Here is a 26,821-nt window from a genome sequence, read left to right as displayed (position 1 = left end):
ATCACATGCTGCTAAGGTCTTAGTCACATCAAATCTCAACCATTTTAATTTATCTCTTAATATACTCTTGGAAAAAGGAACAAAAAGAGAAGTGGAATATAATGAGGAACTACCATATACAGGATGCCAGCACCCTTCCTTATTTCACCATGTATTAGGGTCTTGAGGAATCTTTTTATCCTATTATGCTATACTAAAGATTTTTCTTACCTTTCCAGAGGTTTTCTGTCATCAGGATTCCAACAGAACCAAGGATGAATAGGAGTATGCTTTTAATTTTTCTGCCTTCCTGCAAAGGCAAGATGAAGATCTTTTTCTTTCTGCTTGTGTAAATTCCAAGCTATCTACACTATCAATAATATTAGCTGCTTTTCTGACATTCTGTTGAGATGTTCAGGAAAAGGTTACAAATTAGATTTCAATTATGAGAACAGTAAGTGAAACATGCTAAGGAAACCCTTTCACACAACCTCAGGTCAGGTTGGAAGGGACCACAGTGGGTCATCTGGTCCAAACTCCCTGCTTAAGTACAGGCATCCTAGACCACACAGCACGTAATTGTGTCCAGACAGGTTACTTTTTAAACAAGGAAGTAGCAAATCTTTCCTGAGCAAGTGCTTTTTCTGGTCCCACACTCTCAAAAGAAGCAGCATTCAAACTACCTGAATACACTACTATAACAGTGGAATAAGAAGCCGAAGACAAGAAGCCATTAGATCCCAGTCTGATTGATTCCTCTGATGTCGGACATAAAATTTCAAAGATAAAGAGATGGTCTTTGAAGACCAAGAGGACTTGATCAGTACGAAACCACAAATATTGTTCTCATGAAGAAAGCTGCACCATTCTTGCCACACAAAGAAGTGCAAATGCAGTTTAATTAAAGTGATGTTTAGCCATTTCAATGACCACATGGCACTTTTTAGACATTCCCACTGTTGTCTGCGCATGAACATTTTTAGTATTGCTCATGCCACGAGGCACGCACAAGAACAGAATGTAGGAACAAGGACAGTGTCATACCCAACCTTCTTCTCAGAGGCGCTCGGCTTTTATTTTCCTTTGGGAAACCAAGGGAGACAAATGTGAAGCCAATGTGGATGAGCCATGTAGTGCAAGTTCAGAACATGACAGCTGCATGTGTCCTGTACTGACTGGAGGTTAAGTACTCCAAAGGTTACTCAAGAAGACTCATTTGCAGAGATCAATTAACCTTTACATAAACAAACACAGGAATTATCACTAATTGAAAGATTTTGTGCATAACCACTATTAAAAAACAGAGGCATTGATAAACCTGGGCCTCGTGAGCTTTGCCTACCCCCAGTTGCACACATTCAAGATGCAGGGACAGTTACTTTTAAAATATATGTGGTCCTAGAAATGTGAGGACATACTCAAAGGTCAACAACCAGCAGTAGAGAAGGCTATTCAGTTACTCACCAAAGTAATCAGGCACTTGGGAAACAGGATGTTTGGAAGCAAAATATTTTATACTGGTATTTTTTCCTTTAAACTTTGATTTACCAAGATAAGATTCTCAGCCTTCCTCATTTTCAAGTATGCCTAGCATTTCTAGGCTTAAGATGTTGCATTCAAGGCATTTATGTGAAACTGACTCTTGCTGAAATATATGAACACTATGACACATCTTAGTGATGTCTTTAAATATAAATGGAGCAGGAAGTACTTTGCTTTTATGTTGCATCATCAGCTGAGGATAGAAAGCTTCACTTCTTAATTTGCATGGTACCTAATTTTCTACCAAATGCAATGCCATCATTACAGAAGTACTAAATATTTCACAGCAAGTTTTTGTGAAGCAGCTTGGATTACACTAAGTCAGTAAAAGTCAGTTTAATACCAACAAACCCATACAACACATATGACCTGAAATTCCGTTTTTTGGGAGAACTTGTCTGCTGAGTTTTGCAGAAAGCAACATCACAGGAAAAATTTAAAATGCTTAAATACATTAAAAAATCCATTGCAAAGGATTGAATCCTGGTGCTTGGCCTTGTGCAATTGATTATTCCACTGGGAAATCTGTGGAAGGCACTGTGTTTGAAGAGTTAGTAATCTTGGGCAAACCACCCTTGTACTCAGGGTTTAAGGAGGCCATAGATTAGCATGAACAGGCACTGTAAGGGAACCTGCTGGCATGTCCCATGCCAGCCCCCAGCACTACTGGCATTCTCTCAGAGAGAGCATCCAGTCTATCAGGAGACAATACATGGGTTGGATTTTCACACAAGAAAAAAGCACCCCAACATAGGAGGTGGGAGGAGCCCCTCTAAGGCTGGGGCTTATGTGCAGAATGCCATGGGGAAATCTATCTAGGACCTGTTTGGTGCTTCATGAAAACAAGGTTCCTAGCATCTTAAAGGATGAAAGACTTTCTTTCTATCAGTATTCTTCCTTTTATTCTCTTTTATTAAGATGTTGCCAAACCTTTCTCATAGAGATCCTGAAATAATCTTCTCACCACTATCAATACTTGTGCAGAACAGTTTCTATATGAGACATATCACAATTATGCAATAATATAATGGCTTATGCTATATCACCCTAACCTAAAATCTTACAAAAAAACACATATATTATTCAGTAGTATACTTCACTGCAGGTTGAGAGGCATTAGGTAACTATATGAAGTTACTGTGGCAGAAAATGCTAACAGGAACTCCGTATGGGTATCTAAAATGCAGTACAAGCACATCTTGTCTCTATAAAAGCCCTTGCAATTGGAGGCACAGAGTGTTGTGAGAGCCAGTACCTCCTAGGAACAGTCTGGCTTTCCCACCAGAGCCCCACTCTTAAATTTTCCTCAGATACCTCGGGTTTTTTGATGGCTTTCTCTCCAGACAAATGTCCACCTTAGGCCTGCTGTATTGTTTGATCCTATGCCTCCTGGCCTAAAGCCATCATCTTTCTGCAGCCTTCCTTCTGCCCTCTAATCTAGACTCCAGACTTTACTTCTCTAGCCTATATCTTATGTAGAGCTCTTCAGCAGTGGCAGCCCACCAGTGGCCATTTCCAAATCAAACACCCTTCTTTTAGGGTTATTGATCCTGAAGACTTTCTAATCTCATTGCAAACAATACAGCTGTTACTCGTACAGCTTTTTAGCAGACTTTAGTACCTTGTTTTTCTTATGTGATTACACTTAGTAATGGTTCTTTAACATGAAAAAGCCCACAGTAAATATCCCAAAAGGAAACATTTTTCAGGTTTAGATCAGCACTATTACACATTAGTGTCCAATGAACACAAATGCATGCTTCCTCGAGTATAAATTAACACTCTAATATTTTATTTAAACACATACTACTATATTTAAATAAATTAAAGAAATGCAAACCTACTGTAGCAAATTAAGGTTATGTCATATTTGAAAATCCTTGGTAAATTGATCACAGCAATAGCATAAAAGATGAGGAAATACTGCGGTTATAGTCAGATGTAAATCTCAAAATTTTTTTAAGTTATTGACCAGAAAGGGTCAAATAACAGCAGTCACATCTGATATTAGTCAGAATAACAGTGTTAATGAGAAAGATACTAGCTTTGAATGAAATTTTACTGCACTTATATACCCATAAAACATAATTGTAATTTACTTATTTGAGAATATTCCTTCACAGCAAGAGAGCCATAACTGATGGAAGTCATGACCACCTCCAGTACTTGATTATCTTGTGGCTAGGTCAAGGCTCATTAAAAGTTTGATATAATTTTCCACTCTTTTGCACTAAGCATGTAGAAATTTTTTTTCTTGGTGTTCATATAGTTCTGTTCTGTCACATTTGCACCGGATGCATCATAATTTGATGAGTTGTTCCAATGAAAACAGTGGGAATACTACCCAAAAGAAAACAGGATTTCAGGGCTTAGTCGATGGAAAAAAAATTCTTTAGACTATGGTTATTATGAAACATTTTACTAAATTAAATGTTTACCAAGAATCCACTAAAGAATAATCTATTTTGTAAATCATAGCCCCATTCATTGAGCTAGGGTAGGTTTTGGCTTTACAATTGCACACCAGGCCTACAGGACTTCCAAAGTACAAATCTTTCCTAATTTCCATTGTATTGTTGTCAAACCTGAATTTTAATCTTAGAATCCAGGATATGTGAGTTTTAAAAGAGATTTTCTACTTTACTTGCTCCCTGTGTATCAATTTGAAAAAGTGAGACATAATATATCCATGCCACAATAGGACCACACATTTCAATAAATGACTATAAAGTGACTAATGACAGCTGCTACCAAAATTATTGACAGTGATGAATGCATCTGTATCATGGCATTAATGCTTATTTTGTCACTCCCCCCCCCCCCCCGTCCCCTCCCAGCCTTCTTTTGTATTTCTTTCCACTCCCTGTCCCTCATGTTAGGAAGAATAAGGAGTTTCAGCCCTTGTCTTACCTCATGTCTCCTCATCCAGAAGTTTAGTCCTGACCTTAGATATCAGACCAGATATCTAGGAGATATCAGATGAGTGTAGATGGATGAGGAGGATGGAAAGGAAGAGACTCAAACATTCCTCTGTGCATTCAGTCTATCAGCATCACATGACCTTTTGCCTGAATGTATTATTGTATCTCAATTCTTCATTATAAAAATATAGTTTATATTTGAAACTATATCATGTGATGCTGTGACGCTTTTAAAGGAACCATTCTCCTTTGTACTTAAAAAATAATAAATTTCAGAAAATGGCATAAGCTTCCATAGGGAAGAATGAGTGATGAGCAATAGATGAGAATAAGCTCTGGATGGGCTTGAAATCAGGTACTAATAGATTCCAGAGGGAATTTTCATGTCTACCGATAATTGATAAGTAATGAAAACCACTTTGGCAAATCCATCTTGGAGTATGTAATATTTCTTAACAAGTGTTAATTGATTATTAAAAATTTGTTCAGCTTGAGGTATTTTTTATCTGCCTCAGGATGAGCACTGCACAGTTGGTTTTATTTGGCAGCGTGTTTTTCTTCCTTATAAGAAAAAGTAATTTTCTCTTACAGCATGTATTCACAGTGAAATTCACAGAGTGAAAAGGAAGAATGCAGAACTTTTTTCATTACTCAATATCCAAGTGAAATAAACATTAATTTAAGTTCTCCATATCTGTGTTCTTTCTATAGAGTCCACATGATCAAAAGAGAAAAAGGAAGATACATAAGAGGTCTCTCAAGGTCTCTTCCAGCTCTCATTTCCCATGATTTTTGTGGGCTGTTTTTGAGATGCGGTAGACAAAAGAAGAATAAAATCAAGAAGCAGTAGCAATGGTATAAACTGAAATAAAAAAGGGGCAGTTAAGAGAGATAGAACAGAGTTTCAGTACCAAGCTGTCATTTCAGGCTGAACCACAACAGATTTATTTAGCAAAAGCAGTTCTTATAGTGGGTATTGGGAAAACAATTAATGTTTTAATAACTGCAGGACTAAGCCATTAAAAAATAATGATCCCCACTGACAGAAAATATGCATCAACAGTAAATTCATGTTATTTGTTTAATCATTTTAAGTTCTATAGTTACAGATATTTAAAATTTCTTTTTCTTTAAAACTTTTGGAAAAAGGAAACAGTTCAATATTGGCCTGACATAGAGCTAGGAATTCACCAAAAAAAATAAAGTAACTTGATGATAGTCCAACAAAATAGAGCAGTGGAAAAATCACTATGCACTTCAAGTAAACACACATTACGTGCTTGGTGAGATATTCACAATAATAAGTACATGCTGACTTGTACAAGAGGCCCACATACTTCAACTTGAATATACTTCACCATAGCTAATGCAAATGAAGAAAAACTATCATATTTAAGCATAAAGGAGAAAAAACCCAAACCAACAACACACTATTCTAATTCATTATGTAAACAAGAGACATGATTTCCCCTCACAGCAGTGTGGCCATAAATTCCAGATAAGAAAAATTTTGACTTCCACTGGTCTGAGATGAGAATCAGCCTCGGATGACCTTTGCAGGACGTAATACAATCTTCTTTGTTATATAAACACAATTTGAAATATGGATTCTGCTGCTTCCTAGACAACTGTTCAGGAGCTGCACTTAGGAGTAATGCTAAGTCAAATTCTGTAGTGAACCTCAGGTCCCGTGACAGTTTTTCTCAGCTGATGGCCTTTAAAAATTGTAGCATAAAGAGGCTGAAGAGGTTTTTGTATGCTAAGTATTTCTTGACATGGTAGTGTTAAGATCTGTATGATTTCTGTTAAAAGCTGCTCTTAACTTATATTTTTAACATTTTTCCCTGGTAAGTTGTAGCTTTTATTTTCTCTTTAATGCTTGCTACTCCTTCCTACTGAAGATATCTTCTTTCCTGGCCTCCTCATGATCTATATATTTCAGATTTTAAGGACACTAGGTTTCTCAAATATTTCTGTAATTATATTTCAAGATATAGCTGTATAAAAGAAAGATATTTTGGTGTTCCTGGTTGTTAAAATCCTGTTTTGACAGACTTCCATCACATACACAAAGCAGATTAAACTAGATAGAAGAGTGAAGAGAAGGCAGGTACAAGCTAAACCAGGTAGATGAAAAAGGACTAATTTGAGGGACTTTCAGTGTCTCTAGTGTTTCTTCTCTTCCTCAGTAGAGTCACTCTGAGATTAATGGACCTATGAAATATCACAAGAAAATACAAAATTCAAACTACTTTATTATAAAATACTTTGATTGAGATATCCATACAACAGTAACATGAAGTTTTCTGTAGCATTTATTCATTTCTACAGCATTATTTTTAGGTGACTGACAAGATTTTTAAAGTTGTATTGGTTTCTTTCTTTACCGGCATTTCTTTAAAATGTAGGCCTTCAAAATAATTTGACTTGCTTCTGTTGACTATGAAAAAGGGTGCCAAACAAGAATCTCAAATTACCTTGGAAATGTCAAAAAGTAAAAGGGAAATAAGACATTTCTAAAACCTGTATGTTGAAGACAGCACCAACAAATCAATGACAGCTAAATCGAGCAAATAAAATCATTATATTTTCATTTACTCAGTGGTTTTCAGTCTCATGTCTGACAATGCTGTAACAGTAAAGGAGGAAAGGCAGAGATTTTTAAGATAAAAGCTTATCCGGGTGTTTGAAACAAATGAGGAAAAATCCCTTGAAAGTTTGAATATACAATCTAGGCATATACATTACTACTTTGAGCCAATTCTTGAATGTATTCATTTGCTGTAATGACTCTAGTTAACAAGACAGGAATTCAAGGTTCTTAGTCCTATTTTAATTTGCAAGGTTCCTTTCAAGCAGTCAACTATATACATTGAATTTGGAATATTAATCTGTTTTCTACCCAGCAGCTTCCCTTGCCAAAAATATCTGCCTAATATCAGTGCAGATTCTCCTTTTATAGAATTATCTGAATTAGATCCGTAACATTACCTGGCACTACCTCCTCAGCCAACAATGCTTTGTTGCTATTCAGGTTTGGCAGTGTTATTGTTCCTTAAGCAACTCCGATTCAACTGCTTTACCAGCTAGGAAGACCTCGGGCTGCATCTTGAAAAGGGTTTTGATCTGTAGGAAGCTCTAGGTACCCCAAGTGATTAGATTCTTAATGAAGACTTATTCACTGCCCTGCTTCAGGTTAAAAGTGTTTTGTAAGCACATATTTCTCCAAATAGAGAATACCTAATGCAAATAGGCATGAGTTGGCTGCAGCCAGGCCAGCAATTAGAGGTTCAGCCAGGATATAAGAGCTGCAAGTTCACATCACTCCTTCAATGCTTAGTTAATTATTTATATATAGTGGAAGAATTCCAACAAGAGAGAAAAAAGGTACTCAAATTAGAACACTCAATTGTTTAATGATGGGCATTCCTAGAGGATATAGATTGCCATTCCTGACTTGAATTCAGCAGAATGGGAATTTGATTTCAGGCCAATGTTATAATTACTAAGATAATGCATTTCTAGGATAAGTGAAGTTTTGGGGGTTTTAAAATTTTATGTCACAAACAGAAATTAAACATATAATTGTGTGAGAAGTTTATTTTCATGAGACCACAAGATAAGAAAGATCCTTATACAATCCTAGAACCATTTAGTTTGGAAAAAAAACCTCCAAAACCGTTGAGTCCAACCTTCAACTGAACACCACTTTCTCAACTGGATCACAGCACTAAATGCCACACCTGGTCATTTCTTGAACACCTCTAGGGATGGTGACTCCATCACCTGGGCAGCCCATTCCAGTGCTCAACCACTCCTTCCAGGAAGAAATTCTTCCTACTGTCCAACCCAAACCTGCCCCTGGTGCAACTCGAGGTCATATCCTCTTGTCCTGTCACTTGTTGCCTGAGAGAAGAGGCCAATCCCCACTTGGCTACAAGCTTCTTTCAGGCAATTGTAGAGAGTAATAATGTCTCCCCTGAGCCTCCTCTTCTCCAGGTTAACCAACACCAGCTCTTTCAGCCCCTCCTCATATAATTTACTTTCTAGACTCTTCAGCTTTGCTGCCTTCTCTGGACAAAATCTAGTACCTCAATGTTTTTCTTGAACTGAATAGCCCAAAATTGAACACATGACTTGAGATGTAGCCTCACCAGTGCTGAGCACAAGGGAACAATCATCTCCCTGATCCTGCTGTCCACATAATTTTTGATACAAGCCAGGATGCCATTGGCCTTCTTGCCCACCTGGGCACACACTGGGTCATGTTCAGCTAACTGCCAAACAGCACATCCAGGTCATTTTCCACTGGGTCATTCTTTTTACATCTATCTAAACCTCCCCGGTGCAACTTGTCTGACTGGATCTCATGAAGAAATCACTAATTATGTTCAGACCAAGGTGGTCCCTGAAGTCTCTCAATTTAATAGTGTGACAAAGAAGGCAGGCCCTGACCTCCGCTGGGGTATTTGCACAATTCCATGGGGATGGTCTTTCTTGATTCCTTGGCAAATATCTGGGACATTGATCTTTAGACAAGGTTTCAATTATTTTTGAGGGTCTCATATACATACAGGAGCAGACAAATGCATGCAACACAGTCCAGTGAATTTCAAAACATTTCTTATCCTAGCTAATGTCATAGACAAACTTTTAAGAAACACTGAGTACCTTGATTCCTCTGCTTGCAAATAGCATTTCTTTGATAACAGATTGTGATGTAGTGTTTGCCTCATTATAGTTATATCCTAAATGAATGATCACATTATTTTAATCAGTATTATTTAGAGATTTCTAGATTTATGCAATATGGCTGTAGAATGTAATTTTGGAATTTTGAAAAATATTAGTGAATGCCATATTTATTCTTGAAGTCATAGTTGGCAATGCCATCATCAACATGTAAAAATTTCTGTAATGGAAAACAGTCTAGCTAGCTAGATATGAAGTTGTGAGAAGTAAAACAATATCCATGACAACAATATGTTTTGACAAGAATTTAGACAACTACATGAACATCTCAGAAGAAATGTCAATCATGTCAGGAAAACATCAAGAAATTAAAACTACTATGGCTGGCTTTGTGCATTTAAAAAATAATTGCTAATACTTAATAAATAGACTTTGAAAGTCATGAATTAATGCATTCCCTCCCCTCCCCAGTTAAAATAAATACTTTAGATTGAGTAGATTCAGAAAAAAACTCTATTATTTTTACATGGATCAGAAAAAGCATCTTAGACAACAGCTCTATCAGAGGTGCAAGTCTTATGTACATTCACTAATGGTGCAAGTCTTATATACATTCACTACAGCATCTTTTAAGGGAGTTTGAGTACTTCTGTTTTGACAGCTATAGTTATATAATTGTATTTATTACCTGAGTGGAGGATCATGTACAAAAAAGATAATAACAATATATAGATTTCTTCATTTTCATTTTCAGTGTACCATGATGGATAAGGCCCAGGATAGCATTCTGAAGATCCAAGACACCATTAAATATCTGATGGCTGTTGGATGCCAAGTTATTTCTTGCAATTTATGATACTGTTTTCTCATATAAAAATAACTAAAAGAATATTAATTTTCTAACCTTCATTTTAACATACTTGTGTTGAAAAGTTATATGCAACGGTTAAATAGTTTAAAGGCAGAGAGAGCAAAACATATTCAGGTGGTAATCCAGGCACTCCTAACTCCAGTGGTGAATAATTCCACTTTTTTTCCTCCTACTCAGTGAAGTGACAAGCACTACCATTTGTTTTACAAAGTTGTCAAAGTACCTTTCTCTATTGCTCAATTCTGAGACAAATGTTTAAAAGATATATACAGACTCCACAAGGAAGACACGTACTTAGTAGAATTTATTTCAAAATCAGAACTCTTCTAAGATAAAAAGTTTAAAGTAAGTAGAGTTTAGACTGATCTGGCAATTTTCTGCTGCTAAAGAGGAAAGTTAGAGTCGTTATTTAAAAATTAAATATTACTTGCAATACTGTATGGCATGTGCAGTCTTCAGTGTTTGTCTGTGAGACAGAAACGTGAAGGAAGAATGCAATTACTCATTTAAATAATTGAGATTTACATGGGGGAAGGATTTTAGGTACTTACAACCTGAGTAAAAGATACAAAATGATCCTAATCTGCTTGGCATACTGCTAACATACAGACCTCATACGTTTTAATCTGTATATCCTTTCTGTTTCAAAATATTTCTTCTTCAGAAAGACCTGGGCTAAGTTCCATGTGTCTTTGTTCCAACCATTATCTATTGGATCAAGGTTATCATTATTATCCATGTGAATTGACAAAAAAAATATTTCTCGTACTATAATATGAAAACAACTAAGGAAAGCCCCTGGGCTGGTATCCTTTTATAACTGTTGAACACATTAACTCCATTAAGTTCACATCTGAAAAAAATTCAGAAAAGTGAAATTTTCCTGAGCTGGCCACAGTGTTTCACCCCACAGTTCTACTTCAGACTAACGATTTACTCTCTCTCTCCCTCTCCCTCTCTCTCAGTTCTTTTCTTTCTAAAATACATGCAAATTAAAAATGCATTAAGGTAACAAAATTATCATCAGAATGAAACAAGTATTTTAGTGTATCAAAAATTATAGGTTCTGGGAAAGAAATTTTCTTACATGTTTTTACATGGATCTTCTAATACAAGCATTACGGAAATGGGCTTTTCATTTCCCTCCCACCAAAAATCTCTCTGAACACAAAACTGTGTTAAACACATTTTAAAAGATATTATATTTTAGATTTAAAAGTTTGATGAGTCTCGCCAGTTCCATTCAGGAATCATTTCAGAACTTAGTGTTTACTAGGATAGAGGTTAACCTTGGCTATACATAAATTTAAATTAGAATCTCAGCTTTACAATTCAATCTCATTTTAAATCTCATGGTCTCTAAATATCCTCTAATGATTTTAAAGTATAGGACATATAGTCATGGTAAAATGTGAGAAAAGATCAGGTCTAATTAATATTTTATTTTAAAGGGATCTATTATTTATCAAAATTTGTTGCACTGCCTTTTGTAGCCATTAGTTTACAATAAGGAGAGTAATAATGTTTTATTGTATTCATGTTGTGAGAATAAGCTAAATAATTTCTATATGTATGCAATATTTTGTAGAACAATGTATTATCTAGCTCATTAATATTACAGAATGTAATTAATATGTAAACATTATTTTTACAGGTGTCACAGAATTTTGCAAATATATGTACTTGTATAATATTTTCCTACTTCCTTTCAGCCACCGCTTCATAAAGGCAGCAGGAACTTGGTGGTAGTTTAAAGGGTTTACTACATTCTGGTTTTAATCATGATCAATGTGAACAATTCAAATCCATTTCCTATAAAGACATAAAGGTTATCCATTGCTCTAAGTATGATACACTAAACTGAAATCTTCCAGCAATAAAACATCATCAAATAAATCCTAACTTATATTTATTACTACTATTATTCACTACTATTTAGTGATACTAAGAATATTTTTAGACTCATCATATTAAAATATTTTCAAACATAGGTTATTTGTCAAAAAACAAAATTTATGTGAATGATATCTTGAACTGATTAAAATTATGCTATTTGTATCATCTTTGAACAGGATGCTTGCATTACCATATCATAAAGTAACCTTACTCCAGTTTTCTGGATTGCTTTCATCCTGTTACTGTCAGTAATATATGTACCTCAAAGCGTGAGAAAACTGCTTTGTCTGCATATCCTCCTGAGCTGTAGCAGCTTCATTTCATCCTGCAGGACAAAGTCTTGACTACATCTTCTTTAGCTGACCTATTCTCCTCATGCATTCAAAATTTACCTGAGGAGAAAAAAACAGACAAAAAAACCCAACCATTCAAAATAATAAAAAAAATTACTGTATTTTTGTGCTGCTGAAAACTCCACAGATTTAGAGAGAAGGTGGTAAGCTATCCTGTTACCCTTGTCTCATCAACAAAACCACATGTGGGCCACAACATCAGGAGCTAACTAACAGGCTCAAAGCAGGTGCTGTCTTGAGGATATTTCTGCATTCAGTAGAAACTTGCCTTGATTCATCAAAAGATGTGCATTTATCCCACTGCAGATTTTTGTGAAAGCTGTTAAGAAGCAAGCAAGAAAGTATCCTGCAAAGCAGTTGCAGTATATTCAGAATACCAGATTCCCTTTGCCTGGGTACAAGGACAGTTTTATGTCTTACTGAGTGTGCAGTGTGCATTTCAACTCACGGTTTGAACCATCAATATACATTGTAAGTCAATATTAAAGATAAGCCAACATCAAAAGAAAAATTAATTTTGAATTAAAATTGTGTTGTTTTGCATTTCTCCTCCTTGTAGTTTATATAAAATCTACCAAATCTGTGAAAAAATTCTAGGTACATCAGTGATTCTATTAATAAGAGGTGTTTTGAAAAGTATATCAAGTATTCTGACTAGCAAGGACGCTTTTAAAAGAGGGTGAAGGGTTAAGGTCAGTCATCCTTTTTGCCCTAAGACAATACCACGGGAAGCATGTTTGTGTCTATGCTGTTGGCAGTGGTACACATGTGCTCTAACATTCACAGTCAATGCTCACAATCAGACATGTGGGACTTAACATACTCGTAACAAAATAACAGCGTATACCATCTGCTGCAGGTGTACACTTCAAAATATTGCTCTAGTACACACACATTTTGTAAGTATTCACGTCTCAAGGTGAGTCCCATTTTAATTTCTACTTTTCATATCAAACTACATATTTCGCTTAGGTTAGCCATTTTTTGTTATTTGGAAGACTCAACAAAAAGCTTTTAGGGACAGCTCTTAGTTAACAGAGTGAAATTCTGTTTTTTTCTGTACAAACAGCACGCAAAAGTGACCTATGTTATTCTGGTAACTCAATGTGTGCCATCATTGCCTTTTGCCCAGAGGAGCCTGTGGATGCCACATTCCTGGAAATCGTGAAGGCCAGTTTACATGGGGCTCTGAGCAATCTTATCTAGTGAATGGCATCTCTACCTGTGGCTGAGGGCTTGGAATTAGATGATCTTTAAGCCTCTTCCAACCCAAACCTTTCCATGATTCTATGATCTAAATGCACTGGATGAGATCACTGAACAGATGATTACAGTATAGTTTCATCTTGCACATGTAATTACTGTTTGTTGCATTTTCTTCAGCATTTCCTTGGAAATTGTTACAGGTCAGAAGTATTGGGGCTGACTGGGGCAGCTGCAAAAATTCATATCAAAAATTACAGGAACTCCCTTCAGGTCCAGAACAGCTAATGTTACAAGATTTATTATTAGAAATAGTCACAGGTGTTTTAAACATTACTTCTAGTATTACATTCCCTTTTTCAAGTTTTTTGTTTGTTTTTGGTTTTTTTATTAAAGCTACTTCAAATACATATGTGCAACTTTTTTACTAAGCTTGTAAAAAAGAAAAATCCTAGAAATTGATAGTTAGTTTGTTTCCTGAAACATTGATTTTTCTGTTATGCTAAAATGCAAGATATTGATCTGCAGAGTTTCCTCTCAATACTCAAATACATCTATATATTCTGATGGCATTTTTGGTCTGTGTTTCACATGGGTTTGTGCACTGACCCGTGCATTCATGTTGACCATCCTGTAATTGATTTCTTCTACTGTAGTTGCTGTTGGAGGGCATAATTTTTTACTGTATTTGTGATAAATGTTATCTTGTCTTGTGTAAAGGCATTTTGTCTTAACCTTTTCTGAGCAGTGATTTTGCTTTCATTCTGTCTGAACACCTCCATGACATATTTGGATAAACAACTATACTGAGCACAGAAGTGTGGTGCTCACTGTCTTGCAATTCTTTACTAGCAGAGATGCAAAAAATTTCTGTACATTTTTTATTTGCATAGAATTGTTAGAGTTGCAAATGATTTCTAAGATCATTGAGTCCAGCTGTTAAAGGAGCACGATGTTCAATACTAAACCCCTAAACTACCACCCAAGTGCCACAAGTACACGGTTTTTTAACACTTCCAGAGGTGGTGACTCTATCATTTTCTGGGCAGCCTGTTCCAATGTCTGACCACTCTTTCACTAAGGGACTTTTATCTAATACCAAATCTAAACCTCCCTTGGCACTCCTTGAGAGTACCTCTTGTCCTATAGCTTGTTGCTTAGAAGAGACTGACACCCATCTTGCTCCTGCCTTCTTTCAGGCAGTTGTAGAGTGGTAAAATCTCCCCTGCACCCTGAACCTACTTTTTTCCAGGCTAAACATCTCCATCTCTCTCAGCTGCTCCTCAAAAGCTCTGGGCTGCAGACTCTTCACCAGTTCCATTGCTTTTCTCTGGACTGACTCCAGCACCTCAACATTTTTCTTGTAATGAGAGGCCCAAAACTGAAGGCAGGAGAAGAGATGCAGCCTCACCAGTGCCAAATACAGGGGGAAAGAATTCTTTTAATTGTAAAATATCAATGATGAGACCAGCTTCTCCAGTTTCATTTTGCTACTAGTGTCAATATGATTAGCTGCATGCTCTGTATTCTAATATAGACACTTGATTTTCCTGCTGTGAACACAATGAATTTCTCAAACTATTGAAACGTAGTGTAACATACATTATAGTCCTCATTTTGATTAAGTCTTCCAGAATTCACATAACAGTCAGTATCACAATGTACATTCTCTCAGGTCCCCTGTGAATCAATTCAATTAATGCCTTTGCAAAGGGATTGGTTAATTGGTGAGCCTAAAAATAACTGCAAGCAAGAGAGTTTAATAACCCACATTTAGGGAGGCTTACATAAACAATAAGCACTAAACTTTAAAACAGCTAAAATAGAAGTGTTTCCTAATAGCAAAGAGTATATTGCAGTTTTTGAAGTGCAATTAGTGAACTAAACTGTAGAAAATACCAGTATTTTCAGAGAAAAACATTGAGGCTCAGCAAGATTTAGATTCTTCTTCCTAATGCTATTTGAAAATCCCTCGGAAAGTTTAACTAGTAATATATGGGGGTCTTAATATTTGGTCTGCTCCTTTAAAATATTATACAGAAAAACCTGCAAAGCATTAAAATAAGACTGAAAAATGAATGTTAAAATCCCAGCTTTTAGACTGGGCTGAACTTTTTGAAGAATGATCCTTCCTTGATACCAACACACAAATTTTTTTTGTGTACCAGCTGGATTTCATTGCCATAGGAAAACTGTCTACCTCAAAGGCAAATTCAAGGATGAGTCATTCAGATTTTAACAAGAAACACAGATGGAAAAATGCCACAGCTGCACAGAGCTGGAAGCAGAAAAGTGCATGACCTTAATGAATATGCTTTTACATTTGACAGATTCCATCAGAGAACTTGCAGTAGCTGCAGAATCCCATGGCACCATAAAAACATTTTGGCATTGTTTAATCCCACTATTGCAAGGAAAAGGGTGAGATTAGAAATGTAACATGGAAGCTGCTTTCTACACTTGTTGTCTAGATCTGATATGTTCAATATAGAAATGCAACAGCCATAAAATGCATGTTTGTTTTTTTCATTTCCTTTTTGACCATTTTATTATCTTCCATGACTTTTGCCTTCCAAAACATTTTCTTCTATTTCTTCTTTGTTTTCATTCCTCAGCTCAAATTTTTGTAAAATTTTTCCCATCTTCCAAGGAATCTCCTTTCTTTCCTTGACACATCTGCTGCAGTTCAAGAAGGAAAAATACGCATGTGAGATTTAATAACCCTGTGCAGCAATCCATGCCAGAGGGTTATTAGGGAGAAACTGGCCTTTCAGAAAAGAATTTAATGTGTGCAGGATCCATGGCCAGGCCAAAATCCCTAGCCCTTATATATCCCAGGGCAGTAATAATGTCTGAGGGCGCCTCATCCTCAGACAGGACAGCTCTTACATCAAAATTCTGGATGTGCATCTAAGGAGGTGGGCTGGCAATGAGCAGGGAAGAGCTGTTTTTTCAGTAAGGGCCATGACAGATTCAGTTCAGATTCTGACTTATTAGTTGTATGCACAAATGTTCACAGCCTATTACCAAAGAAAGCATTTAATGCTCTGAATCACTCCCACTGTTAAACCAAAAAGCGTAACACTCCCTTCCCTCCACATACAATGTATTACAATGAGCAGAATCAGAGCAGAATAGTGGGTGCAGATGCTTTTTTCTACCCACCTAAAACAAAATATAGAATTTTATGTTCACAGACAGTAGTGGAGAGCAAGATTTGATTTGGCACTGTTTAAGAATAACCTAAAAATGAAAGAGGAAGGGCAAAAAAAACATTGTACATCCTCTGAGTAGTCTTGTAAGAGTTGAGGGATTGAAACCTTAAATGTTAACCTACATAGATAAGACCCCGATCTTCAAGAGTAACCTTTTCTTTCCACCATCAGTTATTTGGTACACAATTAGGCAATGACATTCTAAAGAATCATTTGTCCTGTTCAGTAATACAGCTTTCTTATATACAGAAGAAATGTTAGTCACAAGTGTCAATATATCTCTTTTATTCAGAGGAACACAGCTATGATACTGATAAGATAAGCCAAATGCTGAAAGCTCTGCTGTTTGAATAGAGAAATAAGATTGATATATACTGAGGGTCAGTTTTGGTAAAGAAAAGATCCTATAATTTCCATGCCCTCTATTTCCCTTATCAAAATACTTTTACTTTATTTACATCAGCTAGGCATTATTTTATTTTCAATTCTGACTTGTTTCTCTGGTTTTATGCTGTTTAAACAACCTTGATTTTGCATAGCTTCTCATGGTAAATCACTGTTTAAAACTGTCTGATCCCTAACTCTGATCATACCCCACAAGGAACATCCAGAAGCTATTTCTTCCACAGTATAACTAACACAGTTTAGAGATTATATTGGAGCTATTCCTTAGAGCAGCTATCCATTTACGACCTGTTCTAAGTAAAGTTTCTCTAACGAAAATTGCTAAGATAGGAGAATATCGTGGAAGAACATGGAAAAGCTATACAGCCATAGTGTAAAAAAAATATTTACATAAGATCAAATGTACCTGTAATGCAACAACACTGAAATCAGTAGTTTACACCAAATGATGAGTTCAGTCCTGACATATTCTGTTAATAAGGAAAGTTTCATAGTCATATAACTACAAGATATAATTCTATAGTATTCCTACAATTTACATCTATTCACTAGAAAGACCAGTAGGGAGTAGGTTTTTTGCAAGAGAAGATAAAATATGGATTTCTAGGTCACAGCCAGGGTTGTAGGTATTTTTGAAAATCAATAGCATAAGAGATTTTTCAGTCTTCAAATCTATGGTTGGTCCCAGTTTTTGCCTGGAATGCATAGATGTTGACACAGTGAAAGTCCTTCTGAGAACAGACCTGGATCCAGCAATTCCGGAGGGCCTCCAGCATGCTGCACATCCAGCAGCCCTCCCTTGAGGCTGACTTTGTCACCTCTGTGATGCAAAGTATCTAACATTTTCTGGTCTGAAAGATGAGAGTTAAAATCAACTGCTGAATCTGCTGTAGGTCTCCATGGTTACACTACAGTCAGTTGCTGCTTTGTACACGGGAATAGATGGGATTTTTAAAAACTGAGGCTGCTTCTGCAGAATGACAATCTTGTTGTGACTCTCCCCCTAATAAACTGAGAACATACAAAATAATTTTCATAAGAGAGGGTAAATGTAAAGGTAATGCCCATTATTCCAGCACAAACTGACAAACTGCTCAGATAAAAAGTTCAGAGGGTAGGAGTTCTGGTAGGAGAACAGCTTAAAGGTTTTGAGAATGAAACCTCATAAGGGCCTAATAACAGCCTTTTGTGCAGACTCTTTCTTCCCAACGTCCTTTCTTTGCAGTCTAGACCTTTGTTTACTTAAATCCTGACAAAATGCCTGATTCATATAAATTGTTCTCCATTAGCCTAAGGATATAATTTCAATATTATAAATAATATTAAATAAATTTATTGTTCATTAAGTGCAGCTCCTGCACTACCAGTGCATAGATCACTGACAAGAGTGAAGAGTAAAGGCATTTATGAGCATGTGTTCACCTCATTTTACATTAACCGAAGATGAAGAAAATCACAAGTAGATTTCCCTATTATTGAATAGGGAATTTTATTATCTTTGTAAAAATATCACTGGCTTTTATCTCAACAGCTACAAGGGACCAGCATGTCAGCCTTACATTTTGAAACACCATCATCAAAATGCCCTCTAGCAACACTGACTTAGTGGAGACAATGCCACCTACTGAAAAATTCACATCTCTTGCTTCAGGACACTTTCCTTCATCACTAATTGTCAAAGCAGAATTGACAGTGTTACCTAAAGAGCTGCTAAGTTTAAACTGCATCACTACTGTTCTCAAAAGAGATGAGGAACCTCTTCTTCTCATCTCTCCTTATGATGGTAGCAGGGGAAGAACACAAGCTATTTCCAGACACACACATTTTATAAAAAACTAGCATAATGTAAGCCCTTGCCTTAATTTCATTTTCTCTTGAGATTTTTTTTTTCTCCTTCACAACTGGAGCAAAAGATGCTTTCATTTCTGTTTTACAGCTTTTTTCTTACCTGAGAAAAGGCCAGATGAACACACAATCTGCAAAAGAACAAAATCATTGTTATTTGCTCCAGAATGTAAACAACTAAGATTTCCTCTATAGGACTAACATTGCTAAAAGGTAGTGGGTCTTGTGGGAAAAGTGGCCACTGAACTAACATATCCTGAACACACACAGCAGAAACCTCGTCCCAAGATCTGTTTTTTTTAAATGTACCTTGCGTTGCCAAAAGAGCATGTTTGAAAAGTCTTAACTATTAAAATAGGATGAGAGATATCTTATGTAACAGTATTTAAAAGAAACTGCATAAAAGCAGCTCAGGGAACTGTGCAAAGGGAACTGTGTAAAGTTTTAGCTACGTCAGGATTTTTGCTCTGTTAAAAATAAGCCATTCTACAAAATACAGCATAAATAATCAGCAGCATAATCCTCCAATTCTTTATCATGGGAGGAGTTCCCAGAAAGTTTGCCTAAACATTCATGTACTTTTCTCTCTAACAGATCAAAATGTTTCCACCAAAACAAAACAAAAAAAATGTTGCTTAGGCAGAAAAAAACAGACATATACAAAAACCTAAAATAATGGTAGGCAATTCAAAACATTCATAAATTACAATAAAATGAGATTTTGCTGTTCTTTTCTTTTGGAAGTCATTCCTTCTGAAGCAAAATAAATAGCATAGGAATATTGCATTCTTGAATGATCTGACAGTGTCCAGTTTGATATAAAATGTTAGTTCATATCCACCTTAGAAAGAATAACGTACAGACATAAGAATTAATGTCAAGATTATGTTTAGGGCTATTCAGAATATTATTTCTTCTCAGTTCTCCTTCTTATAAATTATGCATGATAGATGGTGATGTGTTCTCTGCCTGCCTGTGACTGATGCGGTCAGTACTGCAAAGGTACAAGGCAATCAAAATGAATCCTTTCTCTGCTGAGTAAGAACATGAAAGGACATCCACAACAGTTATTCTGTGGTTTGCAGTTAATTTCAGCTGCATTTTTATTTTGCTTTTTAAATAATTAAATTAAATATTAAAGCAACATACAAAAATTTTTCCCATTTTCCTTAATTTTATGTGCTCTTTGGTTAAATGAATAAACTGAAATGCAAATGTTATATATAAAATTGCTAGCATTCACAAACTTCCCAATGAGTGTTTTCCGAATGAGAATTTTTCTTTCTCCTCATGCTTTTAAATGAGCTCTTTATTGCCAGTCATTGGGATTGGATATGTGCAATTGCAGATGGCCACTATGATCTGACAGAAATTCTAAATATTCTTTTTTTCCACAGAAAGGGTTTATGTGGAAACGATTTATCCAAATAGAAGTCACTCAGTTGACACAAGCAGTGAGAAGAATCAAACTAAGAGTACCATACCCAGATTTGTGTATAATGAGTAAGAGCATAAGTGACATATGCATACTTATACATATATAATGTACAGGTTCAGCTCAAAGGTTAGAATTGTTTGTCAGAGCTGCATTTGTCCACTTTATAATTCAAATCCCATTTTAAGAGTCAGGGTTATTTCTCTCTTCATTTACTTTTGCTTGCTTCTCTTATGCAGTGCTATATAAATGGAGCTCCTGTAAAATGAAGCAGTGTTTTGTTGCTGGTGGCATTGATAAATAAAGAACAAGATACTATAAATATTTTATGGAGTTCCTAAAGGCTACATTCACTTTCAGATCCTTGTGCGTCAGAAGTAGATTCAGTGGGAGCATGTTAGTTCATTCGAGACTTGGTCTGTTCACTTTGTTTCATTATATTCACATAAAATGGCAGCAGCTGATCTTTTTTTTCCCATAGTGCTGTTACAAAAAGCCCTACACAACAACTGCAGTCATGATTATAACAGAGCAAGATGATGTCGTCACACTCACAAACAGCAGAAGAGAATGTTTTCAGTGACAGCTGGAGTGTTTGTTCAAGGCTAGGTTGGTATGTTATACTATGTTATGTTTGTTATGTCATGTTATGTTGCTGAATAAAGTACAGCCATGCAAACAGCAGGTGGCTCTGTGCAGGGATCTCAATGCATAAAGCTTCTTGTGACAGGCATCCCCAGCTAGATGGATATGCCACTGGCTTGTGCATGCACACATTGGCCACAGCAGAATGAACTTTATGAGCTTTACCCAGTCTGACACTGTCTTTAGAGCTCAGCATTCATGAGTCACATAGTCTGCCACCAAATGGTGATTTTATTTGGTATGTTGCTTTGCTACTCAGGTTGTTTTAAGTATCATTTGACTAAATTATGATTACAGTTATTGAAATGAAAACCATTAGGAAGCTAATGAAGGACCTATCCAAATATCCACTGCTTGGCATTCCCATGGTTTTACTGAGAATGGTTTGATGTGCCTCTAAGGAGCAGAATACTATTTAGATTTTGCATTCAGCAAGAAATATAACACAACCCACCCATTTATCCATATCTACACAGGAATGATTGATCCAACTGTTACCCGTTGAAAGTGTTTTCATGAAAGAGGACCAAAATATTTTGGGGTTTTTTTTGTTGTTGGGGTTTTTTTGTGTGGTTTTATAACTAAATCAGCATTATTTGCTTTCAGACTGTATAGTGTCACTTCTGGCCGAAAAGAACTTACTCTACTAAAATCACAAATTTTAGTAATGTTTTGGTTTAATTAGTGTAATCCTCAGCCCTTCAGGTACTTTTGAAGATTTTCAGAAAAGAAACTTGTAGAGAGTGCTAACAGAAAACTAGATTTATACTATTTTCAAACTTCAGTGATTTTGTAACACTGTTTTGCTAAGGAGATATCACTCCCTCTTTTAAAGTGTCTGTAAACTGAAACAGGTAACTGATTGTCTCCAGTTTCTGAACAAAACTTCTGCTTTGGAAATGTTAATACATATTGACATTTTTCTCATACAGTCCTGCCAAACACGATGCAAAATTTCATAAGGGGCTTTCATAAATGAACCTTATGAAATTTCATTAAAAAGCCGATGAAATACATCCTAGGTGACTGCTTACAGTGAGATTTTCCAGCTCTACATTTTTAAAAGTAACAGGATTCAAAGTCCTAATGCTACCTTAAAAAAAATTTTAAAAAAGAAACAAAGTTATCCATGGTGGTCAGTCAGCCCATTTGGTGAGTTTTATTTGTTGAAAGGACCAGGGTAAAGAGCATGAGTAGCAAAAGCAAGAACATGCAGTAAGGAGAATAAAACCAAATGTCCAGAGGCAGAGTCCATGGTGTAATCCTAGGAGGGTTGAAAACACCAAACAGCAGCTCTCTGGACACCCTACTATTGCAGCATGTATCCCACTCCATAATTAGTCACAGCTCCTTCAGACATCCAACGACTATCAGAGCAATCAAGGTTTGAATTTCTTTTCTGCATCGCCAAGGAACAAAATATATAGCAACCTAATCTCGTTAGTGCTGACAGAAAAAAATATGAATCTGCCTGCCTTCAAACAGCATGTCCGAGAACTGCTCTTGCACCAAGGGTAAACACATCACTCACCCAAATCCCCATCCCACTTACAAACCTCTTGAATCTATATCTGCTGCTCTCTCCAGCCTACTGGTGCTTGCACTGGTTCCAGTCCTGCATGTACCATATAGTAAATAAGTATTATAAAACATGTAAATTTAATCTGTCAATTTATTTAGAAAATAAAACCCCAGTTCTGCCCACAACCTCTCTTGCAACCCTCCAAGTTACAAGAAGGTGTTGTACAATATGCTGCAGAAGCTATAGTTGGAACAAGAATTAAAATCCATAAAGATCAAAAGGATAACAACGTTGGTCATCAACAATTGACTTCCATTAGCGCAAAATTATATACAGATTCATTAATAATAATAAAAAAAATAAATGAATACCCGTTGTCAAAAAAGCATCTTTGATAAAACTGTCAACAATATTTTAAGGCGTCATAGGTTTTTAGGTTTGGGGGTTTTTTACCTGTTTCACAGCAGCAGTTGAGGCTCACCATCTGGTGTGAGCTGAGATTTCAGAGAACAGCCAAACTGGTCAGCACCATGGTGATTTGCCAAGACATTAAGTAGAAAATGCTTCGGGAATACTAAAAAAAAACGTGGACAAGATATATCACAACTATGAAAAGAAAACAAGGAGTTGAAAACAGAAAAAGGAATTAACACAGAGAAATTCAAAGGAATTAACACATACAAATTTTTGATTGTATTGCCATAATTTCTTAAAGGAACTGCTGAGTAATTAAAACACTGTTGATTATCTTGCAGACCAACTAAATTTTCCATGTAGTACTTCCTATTCTGTTAGGCCAACTTAGAGAATGACTAAATATTTGTTTCCTCAGTTTCAACAGTTGCAGCATAAGCTTCTCTAAGCTTTTATCTATGTTAATTATCTTTTTTTTCTCAAAAATACATTTCAAGCTAACCCCATTACAAAACAGTGCTTTAGAAAGCCATCAAAAGCAAAGCTTAAAGAATCATCTGATGCCTCTTTTCTTTAAGAGTGATATTTCTTTCTGATCACAGAAATGTCTCAATTCACAGTCATCTGGAGTTCCTACTTGACTGATTTTTTGATACTCTCAAGTGTTCAATATCTCCTTGACTTCAATGTTAAATCTCTGGATTTTTTCTGGTTCCTGCTGAGATGCAAGTGATTACATATTCAATTAAATCTCAATGTCTGAAGACCTAACATTTTATTAAATGGAAAAGTATAGTTATGTAAACTATACATACACAGATATAAACACACAACAAATACACCACACTCGGGTTTTACATAAGTAAGCAGAATATTTAACAGACAAATATTTTTATTTTCCCAAATAAATATTTTTGTCATGTTGTGATCTGTGTATGTGTTAACATGATTAATCTATTATTAATGTACATTCTCTGCTTAGTTTAGTCTTTAAAAAAAAAAACAAAAAAACCCTAAGTGTTCTTTTTAAGTTTTACTCTAATAAGCCTATTGCAAGACCCTCAGGAAAGGACAGGTTTACTTCACAAAATACCCAGATACAATGAAACATAAACAATTTTCTAGCTGCAAACATGACCCGTATGCTATAATGATGAACAATTCTTTTGCACATGGGACTTTGAACTGCCCTCCAGATAAGTAATATTTTGATCCATCAAGGTTTCTATTTTAAACTCTGAAATATAGTCTGAATGAAGTATGCTGAAAAGTGCACATCATTTAAATATTTCTGTCCCTTATAGTAGTTATTAATACATAATTCCTTGTGGATATTTTACACTTGAATGCATCAGGTTGCCTCCCTAATAAAGCTGGGTTTATTTCAGAAAAACATAGATTGAAGAAAGTATTTACAAAGGTATACATTCATATTCTGCAACAAAGACTAAACCCCTGCATTAGTACAGAAGGTATGCATGAATCCTACAATGTACCAGAAAAAAATTAATCTTCTTTTAAAATATAGCATGTATTAAATTAGATGTCACATACAGAAAATGTTTTTGTTGTTCCAAATTACGAGCTCTGTCTTGGGGTTGGTGCTCTTCAATACCTTCATCAGTGACATCAGTGCACTCTCACTGAGTTTGCAGATGACACAAAGCTGAGCAGTGCAGGTGACACAACAGGAAGATAGGGCATTTTTCAGAGGGACTTGGACAACCTTGAGAAGAGGCTCACAAGAACCTCACAAAGTTTAACAAATGAAACATCCTGCTCCTGAGTCAGAGCAATCCCAGACAAGTCCAGACTACAATAAGACACCATTGAGAGCAGCCCTGCAGAGAAGGATGAAAATATGGGCATGACCCAGCAGTGTGTGCTCACAGATGGCCAATGGCATCCTGGGCTGCATCAAAAGTGGACTGACCAGCAGGTTGAAGGAGGTGGTTCTCCCTCTCTGATCTGCTTTGGTGGGACCCCACCCAGAGTGCTTCATCCAGCTCAGCATGAGAAAGATGTTGACCCATTAGAGCAGATGCTGAGGAGGCTGTGGAGATGATCAGAGGGCTGGAGCACCTCTCCTACAAAGAGAGTCTGAAAGAGCTGGGGTTGTTCAGCCTAGAGAAAAGAAGACTTCGAGGAGTCCTTCTTGCAGCCCTTCAGTACTTTAAGGGGACTTATAAAGAAAGATCAGACAAATTTCATTATGGCCTTCCAATACCATAAGGGGGCTTATAAAATGAGGGGGAGGGACATTTTATATGAGCAGACAGTGTCAGCACAAGGGGCAATGGTTTCGGACTGAAGCTGGGCAGGTTTAGCTTAGATCTTAGGAAGAAATTCTTTATTGTGAGGGGGGTGAGGTGATGGAACATGTTGCCCAGAGAAGTTGAGGTTGCCCCATCCCTGGAAGTATTCAAGGTCAGGTTGAATGGAGTTTTGGTCTAGTTAAAGGTGCTCCTGTCCAGGGCCAGGGTGCTGGAACTACATGATCTTTAAGGTTTACTTCAACCCTAAGAATTCTACGGAATTATTCTATGAATTAGGACAAAATTGTTTTGAGAAAAATGCTCCTAGAAAAAGAGAAACATTTATTTTTATAAGACATGATCTAGGTATGAAGAGAGATACCTAGTCTGTGCCTAAAAGGAAAGAATTATCACATACTGTGACAGATTCATTATCCTCCAGGGAAGAAGAGTTTTCAAACCATCCAGCACAAACCATTACCCAGTGGAGAGCAGTTTTGTCAGTGGGAAGGCCTATTTTTGTCCACACACATACATACCTCTCCTACTGCCCTTTTAACCACGTATGATTTTGACATGCTGGAGAATATTTTAGCTATACCATACTAGATGTTTTTCTGAGAACCTAATAAACAGACAGATCACTCCATTAGTTCCATAGTGCCCACCAGGACGTTTTAATGATTCCGATCCTTAATATTTTGGTTTATCAATATTATTTCTCTAGTCCATTACATATTGTAATTCTGAATAATTCTTTTTGTGTTCTTACACAGCAATATATGACTTTGTCCAATCTGCAGATTTCTTGAACTTTAGCAAGGACTGTGAAGCTGATGTTTGGAGAGGTATTTATGTTTGAAGTATTTATTATTGAAGTTGAAAAGAAACCTCACTTCTTTCCTTTTTAGTTTCTTTTTAAAATATTGACTGTATAGCTGAATATTACTGCTCTTTTTTAATACCTGGATAAAATTATGTAAACTGGACTGTAATTGAATGGTTTTTATTCAATATTTATGGTTATTGCATGAATATATTCCAACGTTTATGTAGCCATTTTCTACATAGTTCCTATGTAATGAAAAACATTTTATTATAGCTTCTGTTTAATTTTCAGCATTTTATGAGTCTTTTGAACACAAGAAACTCTATGATCAGGTCATCACATGGCTATAGGGGTGACATGGAAAACCCTGAATTGCCATTCTGGAAGGAGGAGCAGCATGGCAAATTTAATGTTAATTTCAAATTAAACACTTTTCCAGCTACAAGATTAAATGCTGCTTTAGGTCAGTATTAAGTCCTGTATTTACTCATTGTAGATATAAGGATCTCCAGACCTGTGATAGCCACAGCAACATGAAATATTTGTCAGTATTAATAAAGAGTAAAGAATTGTCAAGGACAGAGCTTATATGACTCTTGGGGAATTAAATCCTCAAGTCCTGTTGACAGAAGAAGGTAGTGCCTTTCAAATCCATGCCAGACCTTAGTGACACAAGCAGTAAGGTCTCACCCTGACAAGGCAGGCAGGCGAAGGGGCGTGCAGGAGAGGACTGCAGTAACCTCTTCAGTAACCTGAGCAGCAAAATGGGCACAGAGCACAGAGCGATTGCTGAATGCTG

The 26,821-nt window shown here is 36.2% G+C and overlaps 1 long non-coding RNA gene across 1 annotated transcript; it reads right to left on the bottom strand.

Annotated features, from left to right (window-relative positions):
• LOC121469823 (uncharacterized) lies at positions 1 to 23,489 on the bottom strand. The gene is made up of 3 exons (XR_012055429.1): positions 22,978 to 23,489; positions 19,026 to 19,053; positions 1 to 289 (listed from the first exon to the last, which is right to left on the bottom strand). It is a non-coding gene; the product is annotated as an uncharacterized lncRNA (long non-coding RNA).
• Positions 23,490 to 26,821: the final 3,332 nt, after the last annotated feature.

This window comes from Taeniopygia guttata, chromosome 4 (genome assembly GCF_048771995.1).
Source record: "Taeniopygia guttata chromosome 4, bTaeGut7.mat, whole genome shotgun sequence".
Classification (NCBI taxonomy): Eukaryota; Metazoa; Chordata; class Aves; order Passeriformes; family Estrildidae; genus Taeniopygia; species Taeniopygia guttata.
The sequence above is the reverse complement of the archived record's forward strand: the minus strand, read 5'-3'. Positions and strand labels throughout refer to the sequence as shown.